This window comes from Hippopotamus amphibius, chromosome 4, assembly GCF_030028045.1.
Source record: "Hippopotamus amphibius kiboko isolate mHipAmp2 chromosome 4, mHipAmp2.hap2, whole genome shotgun sequence".
Lineage (NCBI taxonomy): Eukaryota > Metazoa > Chordata > Mammalia > Artiodactyla > Hippopotamidae > Hippopotamus > Hippopotamus amphibius.
This window is the reverse complement of record NC_080189.1, coordinates 71428984-71441002: the sequence shown is the minus strand read 5'-3', so window position 1 is coordinate 71441002 and position 12019 is coordinate 71428984. Positions and strand designations below refer to the sequence as shown.

At 33.8% G+C, this 12019-nt stretch overlaps 1 non-coding gene across 1 annotated transcript; it reads left to right on the top strand.

The window, feature by feature from the left end:
- Window positions 1-11325: 11325 nt before the first annotated feature.
- LOC130852883 (U6atac minor spliceosomal RNA) lies at window positions 11326-11453 on the top strand. The gene has a single exon (XR_009053584.1). It is a non-coding gene; the product is annotated as a U6atac minor spliceosomal RNA (small nuclear RNA).
- Window positions 11454-12019: the final 566 nt, after the last annotated feature.

The following is a 12019-nucleotide window of genomic DNA, read 5'->3' as shown; positions in this document are numbered from 1 at the left end:
TTGGTTTCAAAAATTAACTATTAGTAAACATCAACGACACCTCTGTGTGTGTCTTATGTATATGCTAAACCCTATCAAATCCCAGAAGTATTACCAGTGAATGTGTGAGTGCTTCCCAATAAAAAAAGGAAGATGAAAAAGTACGTGTTTCAATTTTCTGTGAGAGTATTAAATCCAAAATAAAGACTTTTTTAAAAGAAATAAATCAAATATAGAATTACTTAGAGACTGTCACAAACAATATTCATAACATGTACATGTTCAACTTAAAATTTTTCTAACAAGAATTTCACATTAAAGAAAACTATAGAACTTAATTGGGAAATAAATAATACAGACATTAATCCTGAGTGAGAAGATAACAAAATTTTAAAAATCAGAAGTTTTTTTGTAGACATAATAAAGTAGCAATTATAATTAAAATATAACTGTCACTAGAACTAGAAAATATAAACACATGAAAATACACTATTTTCTGTGCTACCACAGTTCTGTATTCACCTCTCTTTTATGGTTTTGATCACATTATAGTACAAACACCTTTTTACATGTCTGTTTTCCTGTAAGGAATGTGATTATCAAGGGTGGGGAAACTGGGTAATTTTAATTTCGATGTCCACACTTTTTCTGAAACACAGGAGAAGCTCAATGATTTTTGAAAAGAAGAGCTGAATCTATTAGATTTTAAAATATACTGCAGAGCAATAATAATTTAAATAATGTGGTTTTGATATTTAATTTGAGATAGTTCAATGAATATGAATAGAAAGTCCAAGAAAATATCTATATGTAAGAATGTAATAATATGACAAAGAAGGAAATTCAAAACAATAGGGGTAGGGGGGAGAAAGCTATTTAAAAAAATGATATTGAGATAACTGGTTGGTAATTTGAGGAGAAAATGAGTCAAAATTTACACTATACAATATAATTATAATACTAATCTGTTCTCATTCTCTCACTATATATGTATATCTCTACATCTATATATATTACATATAATTTAGTTCATAAAATATTAGCATGAAATACAACTGAGTATTTTTGAAAGAATGATAGCTTTCTAAACTTTGAGTCAATAAAAGAAAAATATGTGAATTTTGTGCAGTGGTTTAATCTTTAATACTAATAAAGTAGTAGTCATGGTAAAAGGAAAACAACATATTGCAGAAATATGTTTAACAAGTACAAGAGATAAAAGGTTGCCTTCTATGTTAAAAAGTGGGGGGCGGGGTTAACAATGTGACAGAAAAACATAAAATCAGACATGTACAAGGGGAAATCAAATTACTAATAAGCATGCATTAAAAAAGAACATTCAAACATTTTGCTTATCAAAGCAATGCAAATTAAAACAATACTCAAGCGCTATTTTTCATTTAATACATACAAAAATTCTAAGAAACAATATTCAACACTGTTCAGGTTCTTGGAAAAGTAAACCTGATAAACCCATACATTATTTTTGGCAATTTACACTAGAAAGCAATTTGACAAAGCACTTCAAAAGCCATGTTTTAAAAATCTCATTCTTTGATCCACAAAAAATTCCAAAGCTTTAAACCTTTAAACCTAACAATGTCAAGCCAGAAAGTTTAAAATGAGTAAATAACTCCAAAAAGGAAGGAAGGAAGGAAAGAAGGGAGGGAGCAATGGGGGAAGGGAGGGAAGAAAGGCATTTTCAAATAAATTTTTGTGGTGATATAATTTATAGTAGCAAACATTATAAGTCTAAATCTTTAACATCAGAGGAATGATTAAGTAAATTAAATGATCAAATAAATGCTCTTTAAAAATCACTCATTAAAGAGCATAAGACATGTAAAGGGCAACATAAATTGAAGCGAAATATGATCTGAAACTGAAAGGAAACAGACAAATTGCACAAGTTAGTATGCTAAGGCATAGTTTTTTTCTAATTGTAATACTGTTTATTCTATAATTTAAAGCTGAGAGAAAAATATTATTAAATAAATTATTAGTAGATTTTCAAAATTAGGGATACACACAAGGATCATTTATGAGGCCAAAGCTAAAAACAAAACTAATTCCTTTGAAAGAAATTACAATTTCTGAGTAGTAGTTCTTACCCTTGCATTTAAATTAAGAAAAGGCTAAGAATAATAAGAAAATTAATACAGTAAATAAATGAAAGACAAAATTAAAATGCCTAAAGAAAGTATTTTCCCCATGGAGATCAAGAATTAAAGCTAATTTTAAGCTAAAAAACAGAAAGTTAATTGGCCTATTCAAAAAAGCTGGAAAACAGAAAAAGGAATATTATTCCGAAATCTTTCCCTGTGACTAATTTTTTTTCCCACTTTTCCACACCAATCATCTCTCTTCATTCCTGTGCCTCAGAGTAGCCCTTTGGTGCCGAACTATGAAAAACAAGAAGACTACAATCAGCTTTTGTGTATGTTCACCACGTGGCCACAAACTTTAATATTAGCTTAAAAAAGGAACATTGATGCAAAGGTTTGGAGAAAGAGCAGACTACCCCTTGTATCTGTTTAACAATATCTCACAAAAATAGTGCTCCTTTTACTTATAGTTTCATTAATGTAACCAAGATGAGAAAATTTGTTATGCCACAATCATGAGTGTTCATACAACTCTACCCGGATCAGCCACTGTGTTGAGACACATCTGGTGTGCCAGAAACAAACTAGGAAGTGGTGTGTGGGAGGAAAGAAAATTAAAAGTTGTCAAACATATTTCTTTAGGCATTCAACATAATCTGTGATTCTAATTATTTTCCTAGTATTTATGTAGTCAACTTAATTATCATACAAACTAAAGTAAAACTTTTAGATTCCCCCAAAACTTTTCCTTCAATATTCCTGAAATTGGCACACCTACTTAACACCCCCCCACACACAAACACATATACATTATATTATGAAATGTTCTACTTAGGGTATTAAGGCTCCAAGTATTATATTATCCTACATTCTTCTAAAACACCCAACTATTTTATGCTTGTTGAGATCTGTCAGTAATTGGAGAACTGCTTTCTCAATATTTCCCTTCTAATGTGAGAAACTGTGAATACAGGACAATTTTAGTGCCAAAATCAATCCAACGATGAAGATAATACAGTTTGACAGTGGGGAATATATTGCCTGAAATCATCAAATAATTTCACACGACCAAAAAGCCCAGGTTACTTATTAATGTTAAATTATATAAAATTAAGGCTCATAATCTTTTGATGCGCAGATCACTTTTAAAAATACAAACCAGGAACACCTTAGAAAAGTCCAGTTTTCCTAAACGATAGGAAACACTTGAAAATACAGATGAACCTTGATCCATTAACCCAATGGGAAGGCTGTTTAACAGCTAACGTTTATAGAGCCCATATGATATTTCAGACACTGTCCTAAAATGCTTTACATGCATTAATTCATTTAATTTCTTACAAGAACTTTTGAGGCAGATAACAATAGTCTGTATGCCCATTGTGCAGATGAGCAAACTGAAAAAGAGAGATTACAAAGGTTGGTATTGGAACTGAGTTTCCACGCAGGTACACAGCTTAGGAGCCCATGGTCTCCACCATACTCTACTGCCCAGGCACCTTCTACTGTGTACCATGACTTTCTCTGTGCTATTTCCTGTGTGTCACCTCCCAGTTTCCACTATAACAGATACTTGACATGCCCATTAAACAAAAACAATGTGATGATTCATGAGACATCAGCTACACCACCTCTTCAGAAACAATTCATCTTAAAGATGATTTTTGATTCCAAGAATGGTATTGAAACATCTTAAATTTTAACATCTTAACACATGAAATATTAGATTTATACTTCTACAATTCAGTATCTTTTTATCTAAATGGCCTTGAACCTATTAAAAAGAAGTAAATGCCTAGTATGCATAAGAGTAACAGTTAGGGGAAAGGCATGAGTATCCAGAATATTCAAACTTTAAATTACGTTTAATTTACCTCTGAATCAAGAACAAGTGTCTGCACATAGGTGCAACATGCTTTACAGGGCAAGAAATCCTAAGGGGAAAAAAAATCCCCTTTTAGGAAGGAAAATGTTAGATGTTCTCTAGGTCGTCACAGGTAACTATCTTAACGATCTAATGTAGAAAGTAAAGATTAAGATACTTGTTAGAAACTATCTTGAAAAAAACTGTAGTGAAACCTAGTGGAAACCTACCTACATAAAATGAAAAATCAACTAAAAATTCCATGAGAGTTCTATGACCTGAAATTTTTACTTAACTCAGGCACAGAGGAACACAAAAGCAAAACAAACAAAACAAAATTATTTGAATCTTCCTGTAAGTAGCTGGAGTATATATATTAAAATATAACTGTGGGTGCTGGCAGGAGTCTAGAGCTTCAACAAAGATGGCAAACAGAGAGGTAATGTCTTCCCCAGCTTTTTCTTCTTAAAAATGTCAGAAGAGGAGAAAGGGCCTGATGATGAGAGAGTAGAGAAGTTATTCATTTCCCACTATTGTGAAGTATTCTAAGTACATGTACAAGGTCTCATTACCAACTGCTTAATTCTCATTTATTTTCCACAATTGTAAATAATCAGTTGCCTAAGATGACTTCAATACCCTTGGTTTTTCGACTCTATTCAGGAGAATAATGGGAAAATAACTCATCTTTCAGGGGGAAAAAATGTAAATGACATTGGTGTCAGGACATTGGTGGTAAAGCAAGAGAAAACAAACCAAAAAAAAAAAAAACAAAAACCCCATAAAAACAAAAAGAAGGCAAGCTACTTGAAAGGAACTGCTTCTTATGGGTGGGGCGGGGCTGCTCTGACTGGCAGGAAGTCCTAGAAAGGATCCTGGCCGGAGCCTCTTTGCTTCTGGGGTCTCTCAGAGGCACTCCTCCCTGAGGGTGGCCCTTCATGGGAGCTGGATGGGAACCTGCAGTTAGTTCCACACTCCATCTATGACCCTGTGGCTAAGTTCAGTAGGGGCTTGAGGGAGGCACAGGAAGCCAGGTTCAGCCTTGGGTCCATGATACATGATACAGTCCATGATACATGATCCCAACATTATTTGTAATCAAGCAGTTATTCTGAACCTGTTCTCTTTCCTATATTCATTTCTTTGTGGCTCAGAAGACAAGAAGAAAGTAGTACATAATACTCTGGAATCCCAATCAAACATAGAACAAAAATTTTGGCTGGTTTTCCAAATTAATATGAGGTATGGGGAACTAAATTTAAAAAGCATTAAGGAAAACTACCTAAAGATATAAAATCTGAGACAGGGAATGGAGGTGGATCTTTAAGCAGTCCCTGGGGCTCTGTTGCAAGGTGGTCATGAGTTCCAGCCTAGCAGTGCCATAGCTTCCTATGACAGTTAAGGAACTGGCCATGGTTGCCTGTGTTTAAAATGAGAGGGCTGGACCAAACTATCTCTAGGCCACCTAAGGCACCAACATTCTATGATGTTATAACTAAAATTAACTAGCTCTGGTAGCACCTTTAAAGGAAAAAATGAAAACTCATATCAGTTCTACATCATAAATCAGCAAAGAGCCAGAGCAATCTCTCTTTAAGAAAGAAGAAAAAGCTGTAGATCTGCAGGAGCTTTAGAAACTGCTGAGGAGGGAAAAAATGATAATAAGGCATTAAAACAGGACATTGACCTCTGAAAAGATCAGATACAAGAAGAATAAGTGCTGGGCTAAAGGAAAAGTAGTCTCTTTTTGTATTATTTTTGAAGTAAATATGTCCTCAGAAATATTCTTAAAAACACTGAATCCTCAACTGCCCAATGGCATTAGTCCATTACCAAAACTCAATAAAATCCCAAATTAGCTTGCAGATGAATTACGGCTTTTACAGTTTATACCGAATCCGATGTGATCCTATAGACAGGATGGGCCAATCCCCTCAGAAAATGCCAAGAAACATCTGAGCCAGGCCAAAAAACTGCTAAAACGTTCCACTGACATAGAACCACAAGTCAACATGAAGCTTTCACTGCAAGATACAGCCTTTGAAGTGCAGTTTTCCAGCAATCCAGCCAAAACTCAGAGATTATTGAAAAAAGCTCTCAAACCCCAAATGGTTCCAAACAGAGGTGTGTATGAGAGAAGGATTCTGCATGAGAATTTATCAATCACAACCAGTGGATTCAATCGCTGATCCCATTACACCAGAGGATTTTAATTCTTCCTGGAAATTCTTTACAAATTACAGGTGACCACAGTCTGAGCAAAACTAGAACTTCTGTGTATTTTTAAATAAGTCAATTGTTTCAATGAGATAAGTACATTATTTCCACCAGACAGATAATTGTTTTCTTGTTCAATTGCATTACATTTGTGTATCCAGGAATAAAATGTTACAAATGGAAAATTACTGAGAAGCAAACCAGTCATTAGTGTGACTTATAAGTGAAGCAAAGATGTCACAAAAGTTTTACTAATGCTTTTTTAAGTTACTGAATAAGTGGATTTTATTTTTTTTAGTCTCCTATAAATCTGATTGCAGAGCAAACAGTAAAAGTAAATCCTTGTGCCTAATACACAATACAAACTGAACTAAGATGCCACCTGACCAACATGACTGACTAAATCACTTGGATATAAATAGACACAAAAGTAAAATTAATTCAAGCATAAATCTCTTGCCTTCACAAGAAATCCAGAAATTTGAGATCTGTGGGCAGTAAAAATAAATAATTTTAAAGTATTACTATTGGAAATAAATAATATTTCTAGATTTTACTTTGTGGATAGAGGAATTGTATCAGAAAAGTATATATCTGATTACTACTATGACACTGTCTATTTTCTGAGAGAAAATTAACTGTTAATTGTCCTTAATTAAGGAGCCTTAAAGCAAACAAACGAGATATTAAATGACATAAAAAACAACATCAGCACCTTGTTAGTTTAAGACGGATTATTTCCAGATGGAAGTTGCACATTGTAGATGGTCACTGAGCAAGAATAGTCACAGATAGTGTCTTTGCATAGCAGAAAGTAAGAAGGCAGACAATCAGAATGATAAACAATACTTAACAAACAACATACTTCCTGGAGATTCAATAAGTTCCATTTAATAAAGAAAATGTTGGTTTTTAATGCCTTCAGATTAAAGTATATGCCATTTACTCCCTAACTATTCAATGGTTTCTGTGTCAAATATAACAACATAACACGTTGCACATTTTTAAAACAGAGACATCATATTTTTTTCCAAACTACTTTTAGAAATTCATCATATTTCAAATTGTACAATCAGAAAAAAAATTGTTAAAGGGTATAGACTACAATTTAAACATCACACATTAATCAAATACCCAAAACAGATATTGGATATGCCTTCTAGGAACGTGTCTTTCAAAACAGAAAGTATTTTTCCTAAGCAAATTAAAAATGGGTATTGTGAGACTGTCTGATGTTAACACAGATCAAGAAACATATGAGGAGGTGTGATATAATTTTGAATAAAATACGGTAAACACATAGGATCATTTTAACCAGTGATTCCTCTCTTTGTTTTTAATTTCATAAGTTGATTCTATAAGAAAATTTTAAGAGTAAAAAGTCTTTGTAATAGAATAAAAATTTCATAAGAAATAAAATTTTTTTACAGTATTTGGAATTTAAGGAAAATTGCTGTTTATATTTTTTTCTGAGTTTTTGTTTAACAGCTTTATTAATTTCAGCCACATAAAGTAGGGTTAGGCCTCTTGTAAAAAATTTTTTTCTTAATCACAACTTTAGTATTTAGGAAGAAAATTTTTTGGTCCAAAGCTGCTTTTAGACAACATTATATAAAAGCTTTGATTTATTTCACATATGTTACAATACTCTGACTGACACTGAATTAATAAAAAGTTCAAAAAAAAAGAGGTAATGAAGATTAGCTATAAATTTTGATTTATTTTCTAAATTTACTCAATGCTACTTCTGCAGCTTAGAACAACTTTTTGACATATAGATATTTTCCCCAGTATTATTCATCTGTAAGGAATCCTAAAAATTCTTAAACCAACCTTTACATTTTTAGAAAAGGAAATTAAAGTTCCAGGAATTAAAAGGTGAAGCATGACTCTATACATCTACTTAAATGCCAAGTCAAGATTAGAGCAAAGATTCCTAATTCCTGTTTCAGTCATCATTTAAAGTGAAAAATAAAGGTAAAAGCAATATCCAGAAATCTTGAGTATCTGAAGAACAACATTTAAAGCGGGGAAACAGGAGTGGATAAATAGTTACCCTCATGGGACTCACATTCTAGTGCGTGAAACAGACAAACCAATGTCAAGAGTGAACTCTGGTAACAACTGGTTCTCTGTATACAGACTCATCTTTCTCCTCTAGCCATAATTCCTTCCTGGAGTGCCTTAAATCTTTACCCTCTGCTTCTCTCTCTGACTACCCCGTGGACTTTGTTCTGTCAAGTGACTTCTGTTCACCTGCATGCAGATGATTCCAAGATGCCACACCCAGCCTAACTCACACAAGCTGCCTACCTTACTGCAGCAGCTTAAAATAACTTCACTTGAATCTCCAATTTCACTTCAGTCAACAAAACCAAAACCAAACATATTCTCCCTCAAAAGTGACTTCCTATTTTCAATTTCCCCATTCCTATTACTAGAGTTATTATTCTCCAGAATTCTCTGTCTCAAATTTTAAATCATCTTTAACTCACCCTGTGGATCCCATATCTAGTCAGCCTCCGTATCCTATGTATATTGGTCAGGGTTCTCCAGAGAAACAAAGATTTATTAAAAGAAATTGGCTCACACAATATGGGGGCTGGCAAGTCCAAAATCTGCAGAGTTGACTGATGTTCCAGTTTGTATGTGAAGGCCAGCAGGCTGCTATAAAACCAGGAAGAACTAAGTTTCCAGCATGAAGGCTGTCAGACAATATTCTCTCTTATTCGGGGGAGATGAGACTTTTGTTCTACTCAGGCCTTCAACAAACTGGATGAGGCCTGCTCACATTATAGAGGTTCAATCTGCTTTACTCAGTCTACAGATTCAAATTTTAATCTCATCCAAAACACCCTGAGAGAAACACCCAGAATAATGTTTGACCGAATATCTTGGCACCCAGTGGCTCTCAAATTGGCAAAAAAATTAACTATCATACTATGATTTTACTTTTCAAAGTTTCATGCTCTTTTCTCTATTCTCATTCTCACTATCATTATCTCATTTCAGGTCCTTATGCTCTCCTACTGGTTTCCAGCAGAAGGATGTAAAGCAACCCCCTCTCATCCTTCAGTTCAGGTATCACTGGGTAGGTTGTGGATACACTTATTTTCAAAAATGTTGTTTTTATCATATCATTCTTGTTCTACTCCTTAACTCACAATGGTACCTTACTCTATGCAATTCCTTTCCTTATAATATATTGTTCTATATAATCCAGCCCCACCTTACTGACCTGTTTCTTCCATCACTCTCCTAAACCAGAACTTACATTATAAGTGGCCAATAGCTAAAGTATGTTCTTCACTCATAAACACCCTGTCTCTACTCAATATACTCTCCTTCTCTGGAAAGCACTGTGCATTCTTCTCTGCCTACCCCAATCCCATCTATCTGCTAAGATTTTTCTCCAGCTTCAATACCTTTTTGAGGTTTTCCTAATTCTACAAACCATATAAATCTTTTAATTTTCTAAACCTCATATGCATTTAAGCTAAACAAAACCACTGTTACTCTAAAATACTCTGTCTTGTACTGTATTTTATTTCTGTTGTACATTCCTCTCTCCCTAGCCCCCAATCTCACCCTGTCGCCTCCAAATACATACCTTCTATTTATCTTGGGCTAAAAATTTTTGAATTTGTGATGTGTAAGCAATGGATATACAAAGAGGTACTACTCTCAAGAACCTTATGGTTTGATGTGAGAGAGAATTATTCAGATAACTATGGAGCAATCTACTGCGTGCTATAACAAAGATAGAAAGCTCTAAGAGAATACAGGTAATGTAACAGAGGGAAAATCTAAATTGTAGAATCTAAATAGTAGAACAATGTGGTGAGGATAAATTTAACAGGAGGAGGAGCAGAAAAGGCATTTCAAATACTGAGAATAACCAGTACAAAGGAATAGAGACACTGAAGAAAAAAAAAATATATATGTATATATGTACATATATATATAATAAGACATTTACCAAAATGATAAATATAACAGTATAAAGGATCAGAACCCAGGCAAAGAAAGGCTGAAAAACAAGAGATTAAATTTAGCAGAAGAATAACTGAGTATTACGTAGAGCCCCAGAAGCAAAAATATTTGTAATACTGAGAATGCTAAGTCCACAACTTGAGTGGGGCCAAGGAGAATCAGGCAGGGCTGGAAGATGGAGCCAAGCCACCTCTAACCAAGGGAGTTGGAAGGCCCTAAAGTACACGTGAAATTCTGTTTGTTCCTTATCCACAATCCAAAGGAACAAAGATTTTCCATAACTCATTTGACAATAAATCTAAGCTCATCTAGCAACAAAAACTGGCCTAGAAAGACATGAGGCTATTTATTGCCTTTATCTCATTTAGCATTAATATCTATGAATTTCACTGCAGAAATATTGTTTTTATTATGAGGAACTGTCCTAGATCCCATTAAAGGTGACATGACATGTAACACTTAGTTTGTGCTCCATACTACCTTATTTAAATCTTATAAATTCTCAGTTCCAAAACACACCTGGCCCCTAGGGTTTTGGCTAAGATTCTATAGACCTTAGATTTTGAGATTCCACAGAAACAGTCAGATGCACAAAGGGATCTATCATCCAAAAAAGATTTCAGAGTGCATGGAAGATCCATCTAGAGTGGTTTTATTAAATGGAGGATAAGTTTTCAGTGCCATACACATTCTGATTGATAACTTTTGTTATCAGTGGCAACATTTATTTATACTTAAATAATATTAGTCAAAAATAAAAATAAACTGCCAATCATGAACTCTTAAATCAACCTTTTTCCTCCCCTTATAATGCCAAGAATACCAGAAAAAAACTTGTAAAACAACATTCTCTTTGCCTCCTATAACCTTAATAGATAGTTTCCTGGAATTGTCTATTCAAATAGAAAATTAATTTCCATGCACAGCTGGAAATACCACATTGGCAGGCAAGAAAAACATCAAACACCAGTAGATTAAATAAAAAGTGAAAGAACTATAAAGACCCAACAAACTAGAACTTGTTCAGTAGGATGGTCATATGAGAAAAGCTTTTCGTCTGTTTATTTGATATATGAATACATCTTTTAAAGTGAAGTAGCAATAATCAAGGAAGTTTTGGCTCCAGAAAAACAATTAGAGGATTATATAATTCAAGAAGTTTTTCTAGTTCTGTATGAAAGGAGAAAAGTTTAGCAATCCTCTTGCCAGGGATGAAAGAGGTCCTTGGGCCTGCACAACACATACATGGGTAAGACACAGCCACCTACTTGGTGGCATCTAACCCTCCGTTTTTTGGGTTTTGGTTTTTTTACTTTGGGATGATGGAAGAGTTCTGAAGATAGATATTGGTGACGGTTGCACAATAATATGGATGTACTTAAGGGCAGTAAAGTGTAGACTCTAAAAGGGTTTAAATGGTAAATTTTATGATATATATTTTACTATAATAAATAAAATAAGTTTAATAATATACAAAAAGCTCTTATCAATCAATAACAAAAAAGAACAATCTAAAAGAAAAATGGGCAAAGGGCACAAACAAATTCAGAATAAGGGAAGAAATTCCAGCATTTATGTGGAAAATATGTTCAAAATCACTACAAATCAACAGCACAAGTAAAAATGACTACAAACTATCATGTTTAATTTTCAAATTAGCAGAAATTTTAAAGATTGAGAATTTAAAAAACAAAAGAAGTATTTTTGTCTACTCACCGACAAGATCAGCTCTGGTTATCGGTCTCCCTCCATTGCCTTGGACCTAATGGGTATCCCTCTTTGTACTGACAGCCATCAAGAAAAAGTAGGCTCATGGTGCCATCTGGGGACTACTCCCTGATGCTGTAACTGCCTCAGGAAA